We start from the raw sequence: 25426 nt of genomic DNA, 5'->3' as shown, positions 1-25426 counted from the left end.
TTAGTGTTTTGCTGACGACGATAATAATATTATTATTATTTTTTAATTCGTTTTTCTCTAACTACTATTTTTTTTTAATTTTTTAACCTTTTTATTTTAAAAACATAATATATTTTAACAATATTTTGTTTCTTTTTTTAAAAGATATCGAATTTGAAATAATGAAATTCTATTGGTTGGTGAACACAAGAATAACTTCCTATTTAATATGCATTGTTTACAAGTGGTATAATGCAACGTGTGAGAGATCATTACAAATTTAAGATCCAGCACTCGCAATTCCCAAATAATAGCAAATATGCGAGACTCTTCCGGAAGTAAGATTATGCAGGTCGGATTACTTTTTACCAAATATTTTATTTTACCAAAAAAACAATAATACAACAAGTGCTAATATATTTACCTTTTTTATATGTATGTACAAGTTTTATAATGCAAGGTGTGAGAGATCATTTATACAGGATAGCCAAACACAAGTAACGATATATGTTATGAAAAGGTTTTGTTATTCTCACCTCTTCGGGTAATAATCTTCTCATCTTTACTGAATGTTGGTTAACTTATGACAGATTCTCAACACTTTCAGGTTCCAGGACATCTTAATATTCTCCAAGGCTTCTAAGAAGGCCAGAGGCAAGTGAGATAAAGAAAACCACTCTTGGTTTGCGCCAGTTTCAAAGGTAATTACTTTTTGTCATCACGTTTAACGAGTATAGGGGTAGGATGGATTCAGGGACATGGAAGGCATTGATTGGCATCAGCAGCTAGCTAATGTTATGTACCTGATTAATTTGTCGGATGACATTTTCTCACTCAATAGTGTGGATTGTAAACGCAGGTTACAAGGAACTATGGAGATAAAAATCCATATCATCCCTGAGGAGTGAGGAGCTCTGACGTTACGTACATCTCACAACGAAAGCTTTGTTAATTTTCTTCTTTTCGAATTACCCTCTGAAGCGAAATAACCCTGAAAAAATTTACTAAAAAAGAGTTGTGAGATGTGTACAGAGAATTTTGTTGTGTTAATTGGTCTTTTAATTAAGAGGTTTTGTTGTTGAAGAATTGAGCCAATCAGTTATCTAATCATAACAAAGGAACAAATGCAAAAACTCCAGAAATATTAAAAACAGACTGCACTTAGCAAACACCAAGTGGTTTAGTAAGACTCAGCCATCAATTCCAAACTAGGTTTCTAGATTTTTTGAGGAGGAATATAGTAAGCAGGGAAGTGAGAATCAATATAGCTAATGAAGGCGCGACCAGACAGATCGATATATGCGACTTCGTTGAAAGCTTCCAAGAACTCAACGTGGTTTGAGTGCAAGCCAGGAAAGGAAGCAGCAGGGGCACAGAATGGTTCAGAATCCGAGAGGAAAATGACTAAATCTCCTATGTCTTGAGTGTAGACAGCGTTTCCTTCTTCATCTATCTTGAACACCATTAAAGCTCTCGTCCTCATTTTTGCAATACCACCCTTGCTGATCTCGGATGTCTTCCTGTACATCTTAACCAAGAAAGTCTCACCAGCTGGTGACTCCACCAAGTGCTCGCTCTTGCAACACGAATCCATAAGCTCGCGTGTGGCCTTCGCCAGCTTAGGAATCTTTTGGAAATGCAAGATCTGCAACTTGGGGTCCTCGCTGGGTTTGCAGGGATCCCATGACCCGATGAGATCCAAGAATGCGAAACATCTCCTCTTTCTTGGAGAACACGACACGTGAGGAGTACAGACAGGGGTTTTTGATCCTGATTTTGGTCCACTCTGGTTTACTACTCTGAGAGGCTGGTTTGCAGAAGCTGAGCTGAGCTCCCAAGAACTTAGCAGCTACAACACAGGTCTCATCATCATCCGGAAAAGATGAGGACATTGACACGTTGGTGATGATTTTGGTTTGGCAGTGTCTCATGGTTACAAGGGGAGGCAGAGGGATGTGTTTCGGTTCTGTATACGATGCATATGGGTTGAGATCGTCTTGGAGACGCAGGATTCCGTCGTTCTTGAGAGTAGCTATCCAGCCATGAGATGCCCCAACGATGGTATCGTTACCATGATTATTATACACCAACTCCATAGGCACTTTCTTTTCCAGTTCAGTAGGGTTACGTTCGTTAGCATTCTTGATGATGAGTTTCCCGAGACCCTCTCCACAAGGTTTAGCGCCGAGGATATTATAAGGAGGGGTTTGATGTAAGGATGATGATGACAAGCCATTAGAGAGAATCAGAAGAGATGATCTTCTCACCAACCCTTCTTTCCCAAGGCGGAGCCGACTCAGAAACAGAGACATGTATATTCGCCAAAGAGGTTAAAGAGAGAAAAAAAGGAGTTCTTCCATATTCTCCACCTAAAATTAAAACCCTCCAAAAAAAAAAAAAAAAAAAATTAAAACCCTCCATTTATACATGTGTGAGGCCTTGCACACCAAGTTTTCATATTTTCTATATTTGTAGAGGACCTTTATGGAAACAAATATTAGTAAGAGACTTTTATATAGGACTATATTAGTCTATTACATATATAATTAAATTGGCATGATTAGGAGTGGGCGTTCGGATACCCATTCGGGTTCGGTTCGGGTCTATTCGGGTTTCGGGTTTTCGGGATCAAAGATTTCAGCCCCATTCAAATATTTCTAAATTTCGGTTCGGATCTTTGCGGGTTCGGTTCGGGTTCGGATAATCCATTAAAACTATTTTTGAAATTTTAAAATTCATTATATACTTTAAATTTCTCAAAATCTATAAGCAAAATAATATATTACATACAAATTTGAATAACATATGGCAAAATGCTTACACTTAACATATAATTTGATTTGGTTTGAATATTTGGATAGATAATTAATAGATATTTCAAATATTTTTGGTGTTTTGAGTATATTTTAGCTATTTTAGACATTTACTTTTGACTATTTGTATATATTTTCAAGTATTTTGGACAATTTAAAAATATCTTATATATTTTGGATGTTTTTAATAGACATTAAATCTAAAATATATTTATATAGGGGGTATAGAAATCTATTTCAGATACATTCGGGTACCCAGAATACTTCGGTTCGGGTCGGGTTAGGTCCCGGTTCTTTAGATACCAAAATTTTGAACCCATTCGGATATTTAATCAATTTCGGTTCGGGTTCGGTACTCCTTTTTCGGATCGTGTTCGGTTCGGTTCTTCAGATTCGGATTTTTTGCCTAGCCGTACGGCATGATGAACATTTTGTATACAAATCTTTTTAGTATACTATTATTTATTTTACATTTTTACATATTATAAATAAGAAATAATATATATATATATATATATATATATATATATATTGAATAATTTGGAAGAATGTACCTATTACATATATAATTAAATTGGCATGAACATATAAATTAAAATAATCACTCTTTTTTATTTACAATCTTTTTATTATAAATATCAAAAATCATATTTACCTATTTTATATGGTATATAGTTAAATTTCAAACATATTAACATACACATATAGTATACTTTTTAATATAGTTGTCTATTAAATAAGATTTCGTACTCATAAGATTTTATGAACATTTTTATTTTTATAACAAAAAATTTAAACTGCTGAAAACAAAAATTTCAATGTAGACTTTTAATAATTTTAGTAATTTATAATGGTATTTAATAAATCGATGCAAATTGAAAATTTATAATATTAAGTTCTCAATACCTGTCAATGCAAATTTAACAACTAAAATATTTATTTTTTTTATATGATATATAATTTAATTTAAACAGTATTACAATATATATACTTTTAATATGAATATTCTATTAAATGAGAGTTTCTATTCATATAATTTTATGATCATTTGTATCTTGTTATAACAAAAACTTATACTATTGATCACAAATTTTTATATTTGAGAATTTTAACAGATTTTAGTAATTTTAAGCCGTCTTAAAATTCAAAATATAACATATTCAAAAAATCTATTTTTACTATAAGGTGAATATGATTTTTTAAAATTTATTTTAATAATATAAATCAAACAAAAATGATGAAGGATATAAAAATTGTTATCAAATCGTTATTTTTCAAAATTATTAATTATAATATATATTTTAGTCATACTAGGTAATTTCGTAGGTTTTATTTATGGAAAGAAAAAAATATCATTTTATATATTAATAATTAATTTAATAAAAATATAGTATATGTTTTAGATGGATGAGATTAAAACTTTAGGGATTATAAGAATCATTCTAATAATGACTCGTGTCACAGATAAATATTGTAATGCTCTTCTTTTAATATATAATAGATTTTGATCCACACGCCAGTATGAATATTTTATTTTGTCCAAAATTTATTTTATAAGATTGAATATAATATATATTTATATATTAAAAGCTTACAAATATTAAATAATTGTTTAATATGTATTTTAAACACACAATTTGATAATAGAGATCCACAATAACTTTTTTTGTGTTTTCAACAAAAATAATATTAGCCAATTTTATATATATATATTTTTCTTGTTATATTTTATTTCCAATAGAATCAATAATTTAAATGCCTAAAAATACATATTTATAAACAATTTTTTATTTTACATAATAGTTCTAGTTGGTGATGTTAATTGATTATTTACTGTCTTTTAAACATTTTTAGTTCTTAGGAATAAATAGTTAGGTATTTCGTGCTATTTTTAAGACAAAATTTTCACATTAATTTAAAACATTTTTAATTAATTTTACGATAAATTATTCCACATTAATTTAAAATATTTTAGATTATATCATATTTGGTTAGTTAAGGTTTTATATTACGATTTTGTAATAGAACATTAAATTTTCTACTATGAAGTAGTTTTATAAAAGGATATTCGTGTTTCTAATATTCTATTGACGATTTTAATTAAAATTGACATAATTTTATATAGTTGGTATATATAAGAAAGAATCTTGTTGTTCAACTTTATTTTAGGTTTTATAATACTTAATTATTTATCGAATAGACCGTATACGGTTAGTCATGAATATTGATTGTATACGAAAGATTGATAATTTTAGTTAATTTGATAACAATATGTTAAGGATACTTTCAGCTTGGAATGTCTTTGATATTAGGAATATTTTTTGGAGTTAATTTTAGATTTTAGCCATTTTTCTGTTTAAAATAGATTTAAGATATATATTTATAATCTGTAAAAGACAAAAAAAACTTAAAAATAGGTTCATTAAATTCAGTGGCTTTGGAATGTAAATAACTTGTAAAACTAAGGGGTATTTTTATTTTGTACTCCTCTTTTAATAGATTGAGATAACTGATTTTGTTTTGCCGGTTCACTTGTGTAGTCTGTTTAGAACTTTTGATTTCGTCCGACCACTTCGTAGTTCTGAGGCTAAAAATGGTGACCACTAGATTAATGGCAGAAAGCAAGGCATAAAAACAAAATAAATAAAAAACGAGAAAGAATATTTATTATTATTTTTATTACCAGTTTTTATAAAGTAATAGGATCGGTCCGCCCTACGTACGGGAATATAGATTTTATGATTTCGTAGTTTGTGTTTTAGGTTTACATTTGTAAGAAATGTGTATAATATGTTTAAAAGGTTTTAGGTGAGAACAGATTATACGTGATAAAATATATTTTGCTTGTTTACAATATTTTCTTTTATATTAAAGAGTTGTGGCATTGATATGCTATAAGGACTTTAAATGGTTTTCATGTTATTTCCTTTTACAAAAATTTGATTCCATATTTGGTGCGTTACTTAATTATGGCACGTAATATTTATGTTGAGAAGGATTGGATTGTGGATAATTTTTTTGTATATGTTATAAGATTATTTATTTTTTTATGTTGGAATCATAGTCTTTTGACATGTTATTAGAGTTGAAGTGGTGATTATTTGAAGTTGCATCTTATATATTAGAACAAAAGTCACAACCTTAATTTATGTGTGATTTATTTTTAAAATTGACCTTTAGAAAATTATGTATCATTTATTTCATATTAATATTTTCTAACTTACGTCTATATCTAACGCCTATAATATCGGTTCACTTAACAAACATATTTTGCCATCACTAATGAATCACACACTATGACTTGGGCTTACGATCATTGGATAATTGGCTTAGAATAATTTAATTTAAATTTATCTACTCATTGCTTTATAATAATGATCAACCTCTACAACTTTAAACTCATCTATGACTAGATTTGAGTAGTCAAATGGAATGTTTATCTTTAATATATTCTATTAAAATAGAAATCATAATTTTTTTCATGTGTAATTTTTTTTAATTTGGACCATCCTTTAGAAATTTTATTACATGTATTTTATTAAAACTAATAACACATAAAATCTTTGAACTACTTTAATCATAATATATTTTAATATCTTTTCATTTCAAATATAAAAAAAATATATATTTTTAAAAATCTAACAAATCTGTTTGAAAAGATTTAAACAAGATCTAAATTTTCAAAAATAATATGTAAATATTTTCACTAATTTTGTAATTAGTTTTGAAATATTGTTATACAATAATATATTCAGTTATCGTTTATAAAATGAAAAATAAAAAAAAATTATTCTATTTTTTATCAATTATATAATCATAATCAATCGTATTAAAAAAATTATTATATTGAGCTAAATATAGTAAAATTATATTAATTAATATATTTATATATAATTTATTTTTGTAATCATAAATATTTATTTTAAAAAATATAATATATTGGTAAGACGGGTTAACATTATCAAACTATATAATACATGTATAAAATTTAATATGTATTTCATTAAAGCTAACATAATCAATCATGTTAAAATAAAATTATTATATTGAACTAAAAATGATTAATTCATAAATTTTAATTTTCATAAATATAGAATATTTATGTTAAAAATATACTACGATAACATAAGGACTTAACACTAGCAAACTATATAATACATGTATAAAATTAAGATTTTTCTATATATAATAATATTATCTAAAATTAATAAAAGTAAAATATATTGCTAAAAAAAATCCAGCTTTGAAAGGCGGACCCAAATTTAGCATAAATTAAAATACAAAATAATTTTCAAATATGTTGTTTCATGCATATAGTAATTTGTTTAAGAACTAAATGCAAATACAATAAGATAAATATATAATAAGAAACAATAAATACATACGACGGTTTTAAACAATTGATTAACTACAATATATAAACTATAAAATTATTAAATATTGTATCTGAAATAGTTATATAAACATTTAAATATATGATTAACTTTAAAAAAATATATACTACTAATGATCTAAAATAAACTAAAAACAAACATCCGCGCGGTTGCACGGATCGAGATCTAGTTTCTTATTAAAAGTAGAATGTTATATTGAAGGTAATAATGCAAAGCTAATCAAAGTAAAATCCCAGTGATAAAAAAACAAATCAATTTGTTAAATGCGGTTTGCTGTATATTTTGGGGTCGGAAGAATGGATTTGTGAGTGTTATGATTAACATTTATATGAATAGCTTGGGCTGTAGAGGATTGCATTTGGTTGAGATAGGATATTCATAAATGATACGTTTGTCGTTGGTATTGTTCAAAAGAACGGATTGCAACTTCATATGGTTATCATCTGTAACTCGTGACAAAACTAATAGTTCTAAGCATTTTACCCGGACCCGAAGACCCGAACCAGAACCGACCCGAAAATACAGGTTCGGGTCCGGATCCGGGTCCGGGTCCGGATCCATGCTAAGTACCTATTGGGTCTTTTTTTTTGGATCCGCGGGTTTCGGTTCGGGTCCGGGTCCTACCCGAGACCCGTTCGGGTACCCGAAGTACCCGCAAATAATTGTATATACTAGTATATTTGGGTGATTGGGTATATTTTTGGTATTTCGGATTTTTTTAAAAGTTTCGGGTTTGGATTTTCGGGTATAATTGTAGGTTTTTGGTGAAATTTTAAATGTTTAGAAAATATAATTTGGGTATTCGGATAAAATTCAGGTATGTTTTGGGTTTTCGGGTCTGATTTTGGATAAAATTTTGGGTATTTTTGCGGTTCTTCGGGTATTTTTAGTGTTTTCGGATCCATTTTGGGTCTATTTCGGGTCCTAAATACCCGAACCGACCCGGATCCGAAATATCCCGAAAATTTTGGGTATTTTACGGGTATTGAAATTATAGACCCGAACCGACCCGGAACCGACCCGACCCGGAACCGACCCGAAAAGTTATAGGTACCTATATAAGTCTAAATTGCTAGGACCCGATAATAACCGACCCGAACCCGATAATACCCGACCCGAACCCGACCCGAAGACCCGGATGCCCATGCCTTCTGCAGATTAAAAAAAAATACATAGAATTCTTCACTCACATATCAAGAGATTATATATACTTCAATCATCATCTGAGGGCATCTGCCAAGATCACTGAAATGATAGTCATTGGCCCCAAAAGCTTTGAATATCTTTTTTTTAAACAACTTTATGCTTTTTTCCCGGAATAAAATACATTTTTCTTCGCCTTGAGCATTATTTTAGATCATAAATCAATCTCTAGTAGAGAAAAACAGAATAAATATATTTTTTCAGCAAAAGCCAACATTCCATGTCGAATAATTATTGGCTAGGTAGATCACCAGAACAGAAATAAAACAATAGAGATAGAGGAAAATGTCAAATATAAGCATATGCATATGAGAACGAAGAAACTACATATGAACTTTAGACTAAATTGCATGAGCCTATGAGGGAACAAATATACGTTAAAAAAGCATGCAAATTCCTGCAATAGAAAAATGCCGCACTTTTAATGTCTAGGAGAAGCTAAGAGTGGAAAATAAGAAGCTAGCCTTCTCCACAGGGTTGGGATCAACAACGAACTCCTCAATGATACATTGTCGACTTCGTATAAAGATGTTTGTGGAAAACACAACTTGAAGAAGTAAAACAGTCGCAAATTTCGTACTTCATGCAGCAAAAAGCCTCGAGTGCGTCTTTATCCACTTGTTGCGATTCTATCTCACTCTGTTGAGCGGTAAAATCACCAGCCTAAAAGACACACAACAGAGACATGAATGCATGAGATACATACCAACAATTTAAGATAACAGTCATGTACAGTCATTAATTGTGTTAACCAAAGATCATCTATAATAGTATAAAATTAGTTACAAATCAATTCAGGACTCTCTCTGTGTAATAATAAGGGGAAGCAGTACAAAGACTAAGTAAAATGATAACATATTACCTTGTACTCCACAAGTTCATTGTAAAAGTGCTGCAACTTGATTTCAGAAAAGGTGAGAGAAATCAAGCATAGGGCTGAAGAAATGGGAAGTAATGACTGTCCCAGAAATTAAAAAACAGACGGAGCAGTTATTTGGTTTATGCCGGCATTTGACTCCAACCTAATGCACTGTGGTGTCGAGTTCGGGTTATGATCTGGTGTTTAATAATCTGGTGTAGTATATAAACAGCAGAATGGATTATGGAAGTATACATACCTCTGAAAATAACTGTTGCCTGCCACCTTGTCAAAGTAGAAATAGGTGCCAGAAGTTGCGTTCAGGAATAACCAACATGCATATGAATTGTATATCAGTTACAGAGAGTTGTAGAGATTGTTTGATATGTAATTAAATAAATAAAAACATATAAGCAATTCTCTGAAAAACCAGCAAACAAACAACATAAGTATAACTACCTCCAACAATTTTTGGGTTGACACAATAACCTTTGGGTCTAGGCCGTAGCTCTGTAATTTTCAAGAAATGCAGTAGCCATTGCATTGAACACACGAAACCAACCCGATACATCCCTGTACATGTATAATGTTTGGACTAATGTTAAAAGTTTTATTCTTTTAATGTGAGAACAGACGCCAATAAAGAAACTTTTGGATATGAGAATGAGGCTGAGCCTTTGAATTTTAATGGTTGCCATAACACGGCCTTTGCTGTGTGCTTCTTCGCTGAATGTGCTTTTGATCCCGGTCAACTGACCAATAATGTCTGAACAAAATATAAAAACAATCACAACATCAGCATAGAATTTGAATTCTCTATTTTTGAAGCAGAATCTTATAAACCAACCAGGAAGATAAGTATTGGTGTTAGTAAAAGCAAGCAGATTTCCCTCATTGCAGAAATAACTCTAAAGGTATCAGATTAACCTATTCGGTAATCTCAGCAAAGTCGGTCGTCTCAGGTCTCATCATTGAACCGTACGGAGAGCTTGGAATCCGACAGCTTGAAGTTTTGGTTACTACGTGTAATGTCGAACCCAGTAACAGAGTACATTGAGCCTTCCTGTTTGAAGGTGTTGAGCCAGTGTGCGTTAACAGAACCTTAAATCATTGTCGACTGTGATAGGTCTAAAACAAAAGATTAAATCTCTGGTTTGAGTTTAAAAAAAAGTAGTGCAAGGAGGAAGAAATAGTTATATGACATTTTTCTCGAAAAAAAAAAAAAAAAGAGTTACACGACACCGGAAATACTTGAGGAGCATGTCGACACCCATTAGACACTTAGGCTATGAGTTCGCCGCCTTTCTTAAGATTTTGGACTTCCCAGAATCTAAACAATCGGACTCCGACAGTGTTGGGACACCCATTCCTGGTGTGAGGGTTTCTAAGGATTCTAATGAGAAGTGGATGGATCTGATAGACTAAGAACCCTTATTTGTAGGTCTGGATTGTTCGTCTTTGAGGAAGTAATGGGACCATTGAATGGGGGATAGTGGGAGACGACTCGATTTCAGTCAGCCAAATCCCTCGACACACCATTGAAGATGTGTGAGAAAGCTTCAGAAGTTTTTTTAGAGATCGCTTATTGAAGAACATGAACCCTAGAGGCGTGAAGGAGATAAAGACAAAAGCCTGATCGGTTTTGGGCCGTAACTATAAAGATCTCCGGAAAGCCCAATTTGTTTTTGACTAAAATGAAACGCAGAGTTTTGTTAAAGCCGACAGGTGTCGCTCTCAAAACGCACGACTTAGTGACGTGGCACAAGAGGAGGAAGACAAACTTTTTTTTTTATATATATATAGATAGATATAGATAGATAGATGTTTTTGTTCTATATAGTTCTTAAAACTAAAATGATGACAAAAACTATATGTAAATATTTAGAAATGAATTCATTATTTCCATTAATTTTTTATGTGACCATTGGAACTTTACTATAATAAAGACCAAACATAGTAATCATGTCATCAAAAACGGTTTTAAATTGTGACCAAAAGAATAAAAATAAAATATTAAACTTTTAACATTCTTAGGAAATCATGAGAAATAGTTTTTCTTTCTATTATTTCTCATTTTGTATAGTATTATAAAGAAATTTGTTCTTTGACTAAATTTGAGAAGGAATAATCATTTTCCTTCATACCTACATTTTTTTTTGTTCATTTCCTATTTGATCTTAGTGTGTCTATGGTGGTTTCTAGTTAGACTCCTATTTTTATTCGTGAATGGTTCCAAACACACTGGATCCCCATCTTCTGTATCCTTATCGGCCACAAAACCATCAATTCTTATTCTAAACGAAGAAGTATAATTAGTTGTTGTGAGATGTACAGAAAATGTTGTTTTGTACTTTTTTTCTCTTCTCTTTTAAGGTTTTGTCGTTGATGCTACATGATCAGTGTTCATTGCAGAGTTAAGGATCAATATGTAATTGTATGGCCCGAGTGTATAAATTGTTCTTGTTAAACGCTTGAGTGTATAAATTGTTTGTTTATGAGTTTATATTTCTAAACGCTTAATTAAATATTTTATCCTTGCCTATTTAAATAAATAGGCAAGTACAAAATATAAAATGTATGGAGTTAGAGATACTTTATATCCAGTGTTGATTAGTGATTACTTCAAATCTTTGCCTAAAGATCATCATTCGTTTATATGGTTCCATTAGCTATCTAATTTTCACTAGTAATAAGATAAAATAAATAAATTTCTAACAAACAAAAACTGATGATCTTTTCAGGTATTTCATTTTGGTTAAGGAAAATGCTTTAGTATAGTCTAGCATATGCTTTATAAGTCTTATCAGGGATTTTGCTTCGTTTTAATGGTCTCTTTTTTTTTGCAGAAATCGTGCCTAGTAAGTACAAGGGAAAACATATGCACCGTCGTAAAAAAATGGGAAGTGTATGCACATATAATAAAACATATGCACTCGCCAGTATTAATGTTTTAACTGTATTTCTGATTATATAATACAAATAAAACAGCTCTTTTGTCTCATGCATACTCATGCATCGTAGAGCATAGCTACAGCTTTCAATTGGGTGTACAAATTAAATGGAAACGATACATTAAATTTTGACATAAATTATAGAAGTTAATGTTGATTGATAATACCATAGTTAATAAATATTGAAACGCCTTCAGATTTTCTTTTTTAGTTAATTAGTCGAATTAGTAAGGCTTAATTTGCATGCATGGGTTAACGTTAGATGAAATATGTTTTGAGATATCATATTTTTTCCAGATATTGTCAGTTATAGTTTAAACTATCATATGTTTCTATTATATATTTGTTATTAAGTAGTATATGAGTGAACAAACCTGATGAGGTATAAAAAACTGTACCTAAGACAATTTGTTTTTAGAAATGTATGAGTAACTAGATTACATCAATATCTTTTGTTTTTATTGGGCAATTATTGACTTAAACTTGTTAGTTATGAGCAATATATTTTCTTGGAGAATATTGGAAGGGAGAAAAGCCTTAACTAGTTGTTAACAACCCTTAATGAGATTAATAAGTCTTAACAAAAACATTGAAATAAAACACACAAACACAAGCTTCCTTAAAAACATACAATCATTCCTTAAAACAAACATTACTTAAAACTAGATAATCATAACCATTCGCTAACAACAATACTAAAATAAGACACACAAACACAAGCGTTCCTTAAAAACGTACAATCATTCCTTAACACACACAGACATTACTTAAAACTAGATAATCATAATCATTCGTTAACAACAATACTAAAATAAGACACACAAGCATTCGGTAACAAGCATTCCTTAAAACCAAGCCAGACGACAAAGAACTTACACAGTACCGTCTCCACCTCTGTTGCCATCGCTGCCACCGCTTCCGTCACCGCCAGTGCCGTCTCCGGCGTCATCACCACTACCACCGCTTCCATCCTCTGACATCATCCACAGTATCTCATTATCCACATATTCCATGTCACACTTCATCTCCTTTTGTTTCCTCAAGATCTCTCCAATCCTCTCGTAAATAACACTTTTCTTCTCTGGGCAATCAGTCTCCGCCAAATTCCAAGCCATCTTAACTAACTTCTTAGTGGAGTTGTCGTAACTCGACTGAAGTTTCTCCCTTCTCAACCTCAACTCACGAGCCCAAGCTTCTTCCTGGGATATCGGCACGTCATCATCATCGCCAGGAGCTGCCGGTGGCATTGGCTGATCTTGAGTAGCAAATGGTCCACGGTCCTCTCTGATGCTGCTGAAGCCAAGTTTCGCCGCATAATGGGCGGGAGAGAAACGGAGAGATTTGGACACAGCTCTAAACATCTTTTTTAAAAGAAATAATGATGATATGATTTCTCCCACCTTTCGTCTCCTCTATATAAGAAAGCTACTTGCTGGTAGATAGTATTAAAGTTTTTGAAATGATTATGAATAATAAAATAGCGCTTTTTCATGGAGAGAGAAACCACATTGATACTAGTTGTAATCAGTGCAACACAAATGAATTTAATGTATGTAGGGTGATCACTAGCTGAATTTAAAAAGTGGATTAGAGTAATAGTTTTTTGTGTGCCAATTTTCACTAAAGTTTACTAGCAATTAGATAATAAAATAAATAAATGTCTAACAAAAATGACGATGTTTTTAACACCGATTTATTATCATAAAACAATGATACAAAATATTGAATAAACTACTCTATATGGAAAAGTCAAAACCAGTTTTTTACACTTCTGCCGAAACACATCATAGTTTTAGTAAAACAGTATCCTAAATCTGCTGAAAAGAGCATAGATATAGCACAAGTTCCTTATCCTACAACAGTTGGATGCTTCGTACGAAATGGTGTATACTAGACCAGATTGAGTACAAACAATTAGTCAAGTAAAAAAGTATATCACAAATCTTGATAGAAGTCATTGGACTCTAACAATTGGATTCTAAGATACATAAGAGGCTTAATCGGATATGTGGTTAAGCTACACTATGATGGCCATAGTGTGTTGTGGCTGGCCAAAAATCAAATGTATCATGCTAGGATTAAATTAAAGCACATGCTATATAAGGTTTCACAAAATAAGGGAGATAGCAGTTTTTGAATAAGTGTTATTGGAAAAGGTGCACACATCAAAAAGGCAGCTGACATGTTGACCAAGCTCGTTACCACGGAAGAAGTTCAAGCATTGCTTGTATTTCTTACATGTTGGCCAATGCTAGAAGCAAAGGAGGTTCCCCAGAATTTAGACAGTATAGAGAGTCTTGCATAATTTTTAAGGTGGAGTTTATTGATTATTAAAGTGACTTAAATCAGTGCACAAGTAAAAATCCACATTCATATGACTCGCCAAAGCGGGGCTAGGCGGATTGGCTTATTATCAAGATTGACATACTGGGGGTGCGGACGAAATATTTCTCGTGGTACAATATGTATTATAGGATTACGAAACCACTTTTAGTAGATAAATAAATTTTCATAAGTGGAAAAGAAATATCAGGTTTTTATGTTGTGTAAATACATGTTTAAGGGATGTAAATGGTTCACTTACACAAGTAATATACAAACCCTAAAAACTGGTATTTGCCTCAGTCGAGTTTTCCTCCTATTTTCTTGGTTTCTTTCAAGGTTAATTCACATTTGTTCACAAGATTTTATAATTAGCTCGATTGACACTTAACTATCTCAATTTAATGAACGAATCAAACAGCACCTAGGCGCGTTCTCCATAGTCTTAGTGATTGTACCATGGATGAAGCCAACTTATTACAGACATTCAGTCTCCCCATAGATTCAGAGGAACATTGGACTGGAAATTCAAAGCTCAACTAACATTCACTATATATTGATGTTTGTGTTCAACGATTGAATTATGCTCCAGAGTCTCAAGACATGGGTGATAAGCCAAAATACCATTTTTTGGTAGATGCAAGCCACAATACCATTTTTTGGTAGATGCAAGTAAACTGAAGTTAAAGAGCATTTATCTAGTCACACTGATTTGACTCTAATATTAGACTAGTTCTAAACTAGTACAATGAATGAAATACCTTTAAAACTTCATTCTTTGCACAAAGTAAGTATATCCACGTGGCTCTGAAATAGCCATCGACGGTTGACGGTTGTTAGAATAGATACCCATCAATGGTATTGATCAAAAACGCTTCCCATATATCAATAGTTAATAACTCAAAGTTTGTATGACAAATGTTGCTTAAAGATGGATATGAGAGTTTTTTCTGCTTTTCCAAATGACATGTATGGAAATACGCACTGTGTTTAATCTTGAACTTCGATGACCCCAAATCCTCTAAAACAGCACATATCTAAAATATGAAGGGTGAACAAGTCTCATGTGCCATACAACAATATCTATCACTTAATTAACTGAAGCTGGAAGATCTTGTGTATCTAACAGAGAGATTGGCCCCAGATCTAACAGTGCTATTTGTTAAGTCTCTGATTGGATATTGCATTTTACAAGAAGATAGAGCAATATCACACGAGAACTGAGATCAAAGAACTTATACTGAAAAGATTCAATCAAAATACGGGAATAAAAACAAATTGATGAGGGAAATGTGTTGATTTACTTGAACGTTCCCCATTCCATTAATCTTAATAGTAGATCATGTGGGAGTATATTTTTTGGTGCAAATATTAAATTATATATATACATAGTATATGTTTAAAATAATTCAAAGTTTTCTTATAACGTTATTCCCAATATTTTTTTCGACGGGGACTTTCAAATGATACACCTTTGTAAAAGTATTCATATGTGTCAATAAATCGATCAGATGAACACCTTTTGTCTAGGATCTTTTTTTAAGCGTCTAGAATCTTTATCTTAAAAATATGTGTCTAGAATTCGAAATAGACCATCAAAAACAAGTGAAATAGAGTTTAATATTGGACCAGCTAGTCCCCGCAGTCCTAAAAAATACTCGTAGGTTACTATATTAGGTAACCTCACTATTCTCTCCCATACTACAAAAATCGAGATTCGTCATCAAACGGGGAAAATCAAGTTTAATTACTCATTTTCATCATGTCGGTTGCAACATTTGTCTGTTTCTAGTAATTGGGGATTCGAAGTTGAGGATTGAGTCAAGAGATCGGAGTGTAATATTTTGGATACTATTACATCTAAAAGAAGAGTAATTTATTTAGTTTATTAATTAAATATTGAGTAATATCCAATTCCAACCAAAATCTAAAATAAATTACTCAATCTTATTATATAAAACTTGGTTCTTCAAAGGTGCTAATTAACACGATTGTGACACATGGCAATTATATATTTAAGATTGTGACATGTGTTAAACTATCTTCTAATTAAAAATATATAATTAGATAATAACAAAAACCCGATTTGTAAAAAAGTAACTATAAATATTATTTAATAATAATTTTTCTTTTTAAAATATTAAGCAAATAATTATATGATATTGATTTTCCTTTTAATATATCGACATGTGTTAAAATCTCTCATGATTAAATATATATATGCTAAGATAAAAAATATGAAATTTTAAAATTATTTAATAGTAAGAATTAATTTCAAAAGTTATTTAATTGTTTTTAGAAATTTTCCTTTTTACAAATCCTAAAATAAAATATTTGTAAAATAATATATTTAATATTAATTTCCCTTTTCTAAAATCCTAAAGAAAAGATAATTGTAAAATAGGATTTTGTGACAAGTGGCAATTATATATTTAAAATTTTGACATGTGTTAAACAATCTTCTAATTAAAAATATTTGTAAAAAAGTAACTATAAATATTATTTAATAATAATTTTTCTTTCTAAAAATATTAAGCAAATAATTATATGATAGTGATTTTTCTTTTAATATACCGACATATGTTAAAATCTCCCATGATTAAATATATATATATATATATATATATATATATATCCTAAGATAATAAATACAAATTTTTAAAAATATTTAATAGTATTTTCAAAAGTTATTTAATAGTAGCTGTTCCTAGAAAATTTCATTTTCACAAATCCTAAAAATAATATATTTAATATTAATTTCCCTTTTCTAAATCCTAAAGAAAAGATAATTGTAAAAAATGATTTTTTTTTGAGCATTGTAAAACATTATAGTAATTTTGCTTTTAAAATTGTGACACTATCTTCTAACTAAAAATATATAATTAGATAATAACAAAAACCCGATTTGTAAAAAAGTAACTATAAATATTATTTAATAATAATTTTCCTTTTTAAAATATTAAGCAAATAATTATATGATATTGATTTTTCTTTTAATATATCGACATGTGTTAAAATCTCTCATGATTAAATATATATATGCTAAGATAAAAAATATGAAATTTAAAAATTATTTAATAGTAAGAATTAATTTCAAAAGTTATTTAATTGTTTTTAGAAATTTTCCTTTTTACAAATCCTAAAATAAAATATTTGTAAAATAATATATTTAATATTAATTTCCCTTTTCTAAAATCCTAAAGAAAAGATAATTGTAAAATAGGATTTTGTGACAAGTGGCAATTATATATTTAAAATTTTGACATGTGTTAAACAATCTTCTAATTAAAAATATTTGTAAAAAAGTAACTATAAATATTATTTAATAATAATTTTTCTTTCTAAAAATATTAAGCAAATAATTATATGATAGTGATTTTTCTTTTAATATACCGACATATGTTAAAATCTCCCATGATTAAATATATATATATATATATATATATATCCTAAGATAATAAATACAAAATTTAAAAAATATTTAATAGTATTTTCAAAAGTTATTTAATAGTAGCTGCTTCTAGAAAATTTCATTTTCACAAATCCTAAAAATAATATATTTAATATTAATTTCCCTTTTCTAAATCCTAAAGAAAAGATAATTGTAAAATATGATTTTTTTTTGAGCATTGTAAAACATTATAGTAATTTTGCTTTTAAAATTGTGACACTATCTTCTAACTAAAAATATATAATTAGATAATAACAAAAACCCGATTTGTAAAAACGTAACTATAAATATTATTTAATAATAATTTTCCTTTTTAAAATATTAAGCAAATAATTATATGATATTGATTTTCCTTTTAATATATCGACATGTGTTAAAATCTCTCATGATTAAATATATATATGTTAAGATAAAAAATATGAAATTTTAAAATTATTTAATAGTAAGAATTAATTTCAAAAGTTATTTAATTGTTTTTAGAAATTTTCCTTTTTACAAATCCTAAAATAAAATATTTGTAAAATAATATATTTAATATTAATTTCCCTTTTCTAAAATCCTAAAGAAAAGATATTTGTAAAATAGGATTTTTTGACAAGTGGCAATTATATATTTAAAATTTTGACATGTGTTAAACAATCTTCTAATTAAAAATATTTGTAAAAAAGTAACTATAAATATTATTTAATAATAATTTTTCTTTCTAAAAATATTAAGCAAATAATTATATGATAGTGATTTTTCTTTTAATATACCGACATATGTTAAAATCTCCCATGATTAAATATATATATATATATATATATATATATATATATCCTAAGATAATAAATACGAATTTTTAAAAATATTTAATAGTATTTTCAAAAGTTATTTAATAGTAGCTGTTTCTAGAAAATTTCATTTTCACAAATCCTAAAAATAATATATTTAATATTAATTTCTCTTTTCTAAATCCTAAAGAAAAGATAATTGTAAAATATGATTTTTTTTTGAGCATTGTAAAACATTATAGTAATTTTGCTTTTAAAATTGTGACGTATATTAAAATCTCTCATGATATATATATATATATATATATATATATATATATATATATATATATATATATACATACTAAGATAATAAATACAAAATTTTAAAATTATTTTATAGAAAGAATTAATTTCAAATGTTATTTAATAGTATCTGTTTCTAGAAAATTTCCTTTTTACAAATCCTAAAAAATATTTTTAAAATAATATATTTATTTCCCTTTTCTAAAATTTAAAAAGAAAAGATCATTGTAAAATATGAATTTTTCAGCATTGTAAAATATGATAGTAATTTTGCTTTTAAAATTGTGATGTATATTAAAATCTCTCATGATTAAATATATATATGCTAAGATAATAAATACAAATTTGAAAATGATTTAATAGAAATAATTAATTTTGAAATTTATTTAACAGTAGGTGTTTCTAGAAAATTTCCTTTTTACAAATCCTAAGACAAATATTTGTAAAATAACATACTTAATATTAATTTCCATTTTCTAAAATCCTAAATAAAAGATAATTGTAAAATGTATATTTTTGTCAGCATTGTAAAATATGATAGTAATTTTTCTTTTAAAATTGTGATGTATATCAAAACATCTCTTGGTTAATAAATGTATAAGATAAGATAATAAAAACGATTTTAAAAAAGAAGTAAGTTTAAAAATTACTTGGTAGTATTTTTTATAAATTTGTTTCTTTTTAAAAATTCTAAACAAAAAGTATTTGTAAAATAATCTATCTAATAATAATTTTCCTTTTATAAAACCCTACAGAAATGATAACTATAAAAAATATTTGATAGTAATGGTCCTTTTCTAAAATTATAAACATAAAATTGTAAAAGAATGTTTAATAGTAATTTTCATTTCTTCAAATCGTAAACAAAAAAAATTGTAGAATAATTATTTCAGTATTTTTATGAATAATCAACTTTCCTAATTAAATATTTAATTTTCTGTTTAAAATCATAAACCAAAAAGAACTACAATTATTAACATCTGTATTTTGGATTAATCTCTCTCATATTTGGTCAGCAAACATAATAAGAGTAGAAGAAAAATAGTAGGTGAGTTTTTCTGCATGTTCTTTCGTATCTTTGTGTGATCTTTTTTTTTGTCACATGTTGACGAAATAATTAGGTTTCCTGATCGTCACATTTTTTTTCTTCTTAAACTGATGTTGATTTTTTTGTCATAATTGTTGTGCTGCTGTACGTTAGTTATTGCCACAATTCTACTTTCACGTTTGTACATATAGCCAAATAGATGTTATGCAATTATGTTGTTGTACAAAAATTAATGTGACTATTATGCTTATATGTGTTTGTTCTTATCGAAAATATAAATTGGTTATACTGTTGTAGCTAAGTTAATGTCAATGTCAATTTATTTATGAATAATTGACTTTTATATTTAGGTGAGTTTTTCTGTATGTACTTTCACATCTAAACTGATGTTCACATAATTTACTTTCTGAGATAGACAACAAATTTTTCTTGCAAAACAATGCAGCTCCTATTGAATGCACTACAACGTCTATATAGACAAGAATTATCTCATCTAAAAAGCAATGTTTACTCCAAAGAATAAGGAATGAAACTGTTGGTAAAGTGAATAATATGTTAATTTGCTTAGATGGTGAGCAAAAAGAATATTTGTGTTCTGATAGTATTGGTAACGACAAAGAAGAAATTACAAATCAGTATATTCTGGATCCCACAGATTTTTAAATACGTTAAAATTTTCAGGGATTCCAAATCACAAAATTGATCTCAAAATAGATGTTCCGGTCATGTTATTAAGGCATTTAAATCAACGAAAAGAAATAATACTAATAACCATCCTAGACAACATGATTACGGAAGCAGAAATCTTAACTGAGATCAATAATCAACAGATTCTTATTCCCAAAATAAGTCTCACACCAACAAATGCAAGATGATCTCTCATGGACAATTGTATGCTTCACTATCAAAGAGTCACTACAACTGCATGACTTCAACATTCTTAAAGTAGACACAAAAAATATCGACAATAGTGTTCTACAAAATATTGTATATCAAGAAATTTTCAATAATATCTGATATATAGAAAGAGGTTATAGTCACACTATCTAAGGTAGGGTAGCATGAAACAAATTTTATGTTTATCAAGCAATATATTTTATAGTTAGCTGAATATCTATCATACATATTTATTGGTGTCGTCTAACATCAATTTTGATTTTTTTTTAAATTTTCTTACACAATATAAATAATATAGATAGTTTACACCAATCCTATATGTTTCAATTAACTACAATATTAAAAATAATTTAAAGTGAATTATTTACAGAAAAAAATTAATATACTATTTTAAAACACCATGATTATTGAAGTAGAAATACTAATCAAAATTTATGTAGGAAAACTGATTATTATACTAAAATAAGTCTTATACCAATATATACTAAAAAATTCAAGAACTAATGTGAAAATATTTTTATTCTTTTTATGTTTTTCGTAAACTTCAAACATAAAATCAAACCCGTGCAAAGCACGGATCCATATCTAGTATTTAATAAAGAAACTAAATAAATAACTCTCTTTTAGATGTAACTTACTTTTAAGCCTCATTAGGATGTTTCTCTAAACTAAATTCAATATTGATCAAAAATTAAACAAATCAGGTTTTCAGTCGTTTAAATTTTTGGGTTTGTTTTTTTTTTGCCAAGGCGTTACCCACCCACTTTTCTCTCTCCGTATCGATATATGTAATACTTAATATATATTCCTAAAAAGTGCATGTAGGAATGGTACGCACACAAAATGTTGTAGAAATTTATCAAAAACTTATCATCATGCAGGAACGTATTAAACACCTGGATGGTGTATGGTAGAAACTAGAAACTATAACTTCCCTATCATAAATTCAAGGTAACTCACTACAAGAAAACACAAATTCAACGATGGCGGTTTTCCTCTCTAATTCCTCGTAAAATCGGGTTTACGAGGAATTAGTGAAGAAACACGTTTCGTCGTTAAACGTTCGTCGTAACGCATACTTCCTCGCCAATTCGTCGTAACTTAGCGAGGAAATGATTTCGTCGTAAAGACGAAGAATAATATTTTGTCGTAAAAACCACGTAAATATTCCACGTAAGGACGTCGCTTCATTTCCTGGTAAATACCTCGAAAGGTGCCCCTCGTAAATTACACGTAAATATCTCGAAAGTATTTCCTCGTAAAGAACACGTAAATAACTTGAAAGCATTTTCTCGTAAAGTACTCGTTTATTATTCCTCGTCATTTCCTCGTAAGGTTTTCCTCGTAAAATACTCGTTAAGTTTCCACGTAAAGAAATCGTAAATTAGCTACGAATTTGCTTTGTTTTATTTGACAGAATATAAAAATATAATTTAAAAATAATTAAAATTATTTAATTTATTAATAAAATTAAAATTCTAAAAAAAAAATCAATACCAAAATATTTTATATATAAATAAGTTTTGAATTTATAATACAAGAACCGAAAAAAAGAACTAAGAGTCGTTCATCGCCCGGTAGAATTCATCACTCGTCCTCTCTACATCCGCCTCGGCATGTGTGTCGGATGATGACTCGCCTGGAATGGGATTTTGTCGTCGCAAGTTCCTCAACAAGGACTCCAATTCCGGATTTGTGGCCGATACAACGTCCAGGAAGCCCTCGAGTCCACCCACACGAGTTGTGAACGCAGATTGCGTCGAGGCCAACTCATGACGCAGCTCAGTGGACTCTCTACGCAGCTCATCGGACTCCCTACGCAGCTGAATGACTTCATCATCCCGTGTCTGACCATAAGACGATGTCGCTCTCGGAACATCGTTGACGGAACCAATCCCCAACGTACGTCCATTTTTCTTAGGGACAACCTGAAAAACAAAAAATAAATATTCTTAGTAAAAATTTAAAGTTAAATTAAATGAAAAATAAAAAAAATTAATTTTTTTAAAAATTCACCTCCTCGTAAATCTTATCCACTTCAAGTGTGGATAAGGTGACGGGTAATCCGTCGGTGGACTGCTGGGTCAGCTGGGTCTGGCGGTCCTCAACCTGAGCAACCAAGTCGTTGAAGAGTTGCTCGGACTTGTCATCTAGAAATTGGCCTGCCTTGTTTTTGTGGGTCCTCTCATAAAGTTCCTTATTTAATTACCGTCTCTTTGGCCTAAAAACATTTAAGAAAGTTAGAATATACATATATATATATATATATATATATATATATATATATATATATATATATATGTATTAAAAAATTAATTAAATAAATTATTTAATTACCATTTCTAAACGGACACCGGCTTGGGGTTTTTGGCCCGTAAAGTGAAGCATCGGCCCGTGGCCGTGTTCATCTACAGTGTTACGGGAGGCAGAGCAAGACTGGGCGATTCTGATGGACTCAGGATTCCGCCAATAACGGATGAGGCCATCCCACACATCCGTGGTGAGCTCAGCGGGTTTGCCAGGCTCATACCCCTTCACGATCCAGTCACCCTTCCAGTTGGAGATCGTGTCCAACAAGCGAACTTTCGCCTTTGCGTAAAACGCTTTCCTCACCCTCTCAGTGACCCCCATGGACCAATGTTATTTTTGCTGTAAAAAAAATTTTAAATTTTAAATTAGTTTTTCTTTAAAAAATGTATAAATCATGAAAAAATTAAAGTATATAGAATTAATGAATAGTAACTTATAGCGTAAATTTTGAACCACGTCTTTCTGACGTAGATCGGGGTCTTTTTCCAGTTCGGATGTGGCATGGAGAAGTAACCTTTCATCGTGTCGGTTGCGTGCGATGCAAGACATCCGTCAACCCCAAACCTGAAAAAACAAATTTAAAGTATAAATTATTTATTAATGTTATAAAAGAATTTTTAAAAAATCAAAAAATAATAATTAATGTAACATACCACAAAGTTTCCTCCGGTCGGTCGGGGTTTATGACTGGTAAACTTTCTCTGCCTGGCTGACTGAGAATGTCCTCGACAGTGTATTGCGAGTAAGGAGCACTCGGAGGCACCATCAAATTGGGATGAATCTCGGCAGGCATCGGAGGAGCCATCGGAGGAGGCTTAGGAGGAGGCATCGTCGGAGGAGCCATCGGAGGAACCAATGGTGCACTAGAAGAAGGCGACCGAGAGACTCTATGAGAAGGCTTAGACTCGGGGACAGTCTCCTGACCGGAAGAACCAGGAGCTGAAGAAGACGACGAGTCTAAACGACTGCCAGGCTCACCGAACATCTGTCTGTAATGGGGAGTAAGTCTGTTCTTTCGAATCGTCTGGAAAAAAAAAATTTTTAAAATTAACATCCACAGTAATTAACAAATTCTATAAATCTAGCTAAATGATCTACACTAATCAGTAAACCGATCTAAATTCCCTACACTAACCACCTAATCTACCCTAAACGAAACAAATTAGAGAGGAAATAGAGAGAGAAAGTACCATAGCTACGAAAGGGAGAGGAAGTGGAGAGGAAATGGGAGGCGAAGCTCGCGTGTATATATAAGAAATTAATAGTCTTCGTAAATTCCTCGTAAACTTACGTGGAATGAGCGAGGCCCATGTTTCGTTTCCTCGCAACTTCCTCGTAAACTTACGTGGAATTAGCGAGGCCCGTGTTTCGTTTCCTCGTAATTTCATCGTTGGTTAACGAGGAATTAGCGAGGCTCGTGTTTTCCTTTTACGAGGTCTTTACGACGAATTGGGGAAATTAGATAATTATTTTAAGTTTCGTCGTAAAGTCCTCGTTAGCTAACGAGAAAATACCGATGATTTACGAGGTAGGAGACGAAGCTAAATCGTCGTAAAATCTTTCGAAATTTCCTATAAACACACACCAGTTTGCTTCTCAAATCAAAGACAAACTCACTAATTTTCTTTTCAAATCAGAGATAACTCACCAGTTTGCTTCTCAAATTAGAAATATTTGAAAAAAAAAGATGGAGAGAAAGATACGGGAACACATGTGGGCGGAGACAAGGTTAGACTTACGTAGGTCTCGCTTTGTTTCTTCCCTCCTATGATTCCAGTATCTTTTTTCTCTTCTTTTTTATTGGTCGCTCAGTTACGAGGAAATAGCAAGGCTGCTGTTATTTTTTACGAGAAAATTGCGAGGCCCGCCTTTACCTAAGACGAGGAAATATCGAGGCCCGTCTTTTCCTTAGACGAGGAAATAGCGAGGCCCGCGTTTTCCTAAGACGAGGTCTTTACGACAATTGGCGCTTACGTGGAAATAGCGAGGCCCGCGTTCTTTTTCGTCGTTATTTCCTCGTAAGTTAATGAGGAACTAGCGACGATTATGTTTAAATCCCTAAAATATGATACCCTATACCCCATCTTCCTTATCTTCTACTTCCTATATTCCAAACCTCAAACCCATCTTTCCTTTAACCT

The 25426-nt window shown here is 30.2% G+C and overlaps 1 long non-coding RNA gene and 1 pseudogene across 4 annotated transcripts; both read right to left on the bottom strand.

The window, feature by feature from the left end:
- Positions 1–755: 755 nt before the first annotated feature.
- Positions 756–2474, bottom strand: LOC106377873 (annotated as a pseudogene).
- Positions 2475–8636: 6162 nt separating this feature from the next.
- Positions 8637–10861, bottom strand: LOC106380932. Of its 4 annotated transcripts, none has more exons than XR_001276430.3 (6): positions 10500–10861; positions 10096–10376; positions 9708–10014; positions 9508–9533; positions 9252–9419; positions 8637–9052 (listed from the first exon to the last, which is right to left on the bottom strand). It is a non-coding gene; the product is annotated as an uncharacterized LOC106380932 (long non-coding RNA). The 4 variants fall into 4 exon arrangements; XR_001276431.3 differs by having other exon boundaries at positions 10096–10311; XR_001276428.3 differs by having other exon boundaries at positions 10096–10857.
- Between the last annotated feature and the right edge of the window lie 14565 nt (positions 10862–25426).

Source organism: Brassica napus, chromosome C2 (assembly GCF_020379485.1).
Source record: "Brassica napus cultivar Da-Ae chromosome C2, Da-Ae, whole genome shotgun sequence".
NCBI classification, from domain to species: domain Eukaryota; kingdom Viridiplantae; phylum Streptophyta; class Magnoliopsida; order Brassicales; family Brassicaceae; genus Brassica; species Brassica napus.
This window is presented reverse-complemented; position numbering and strand designations above follow the sequence as displayed.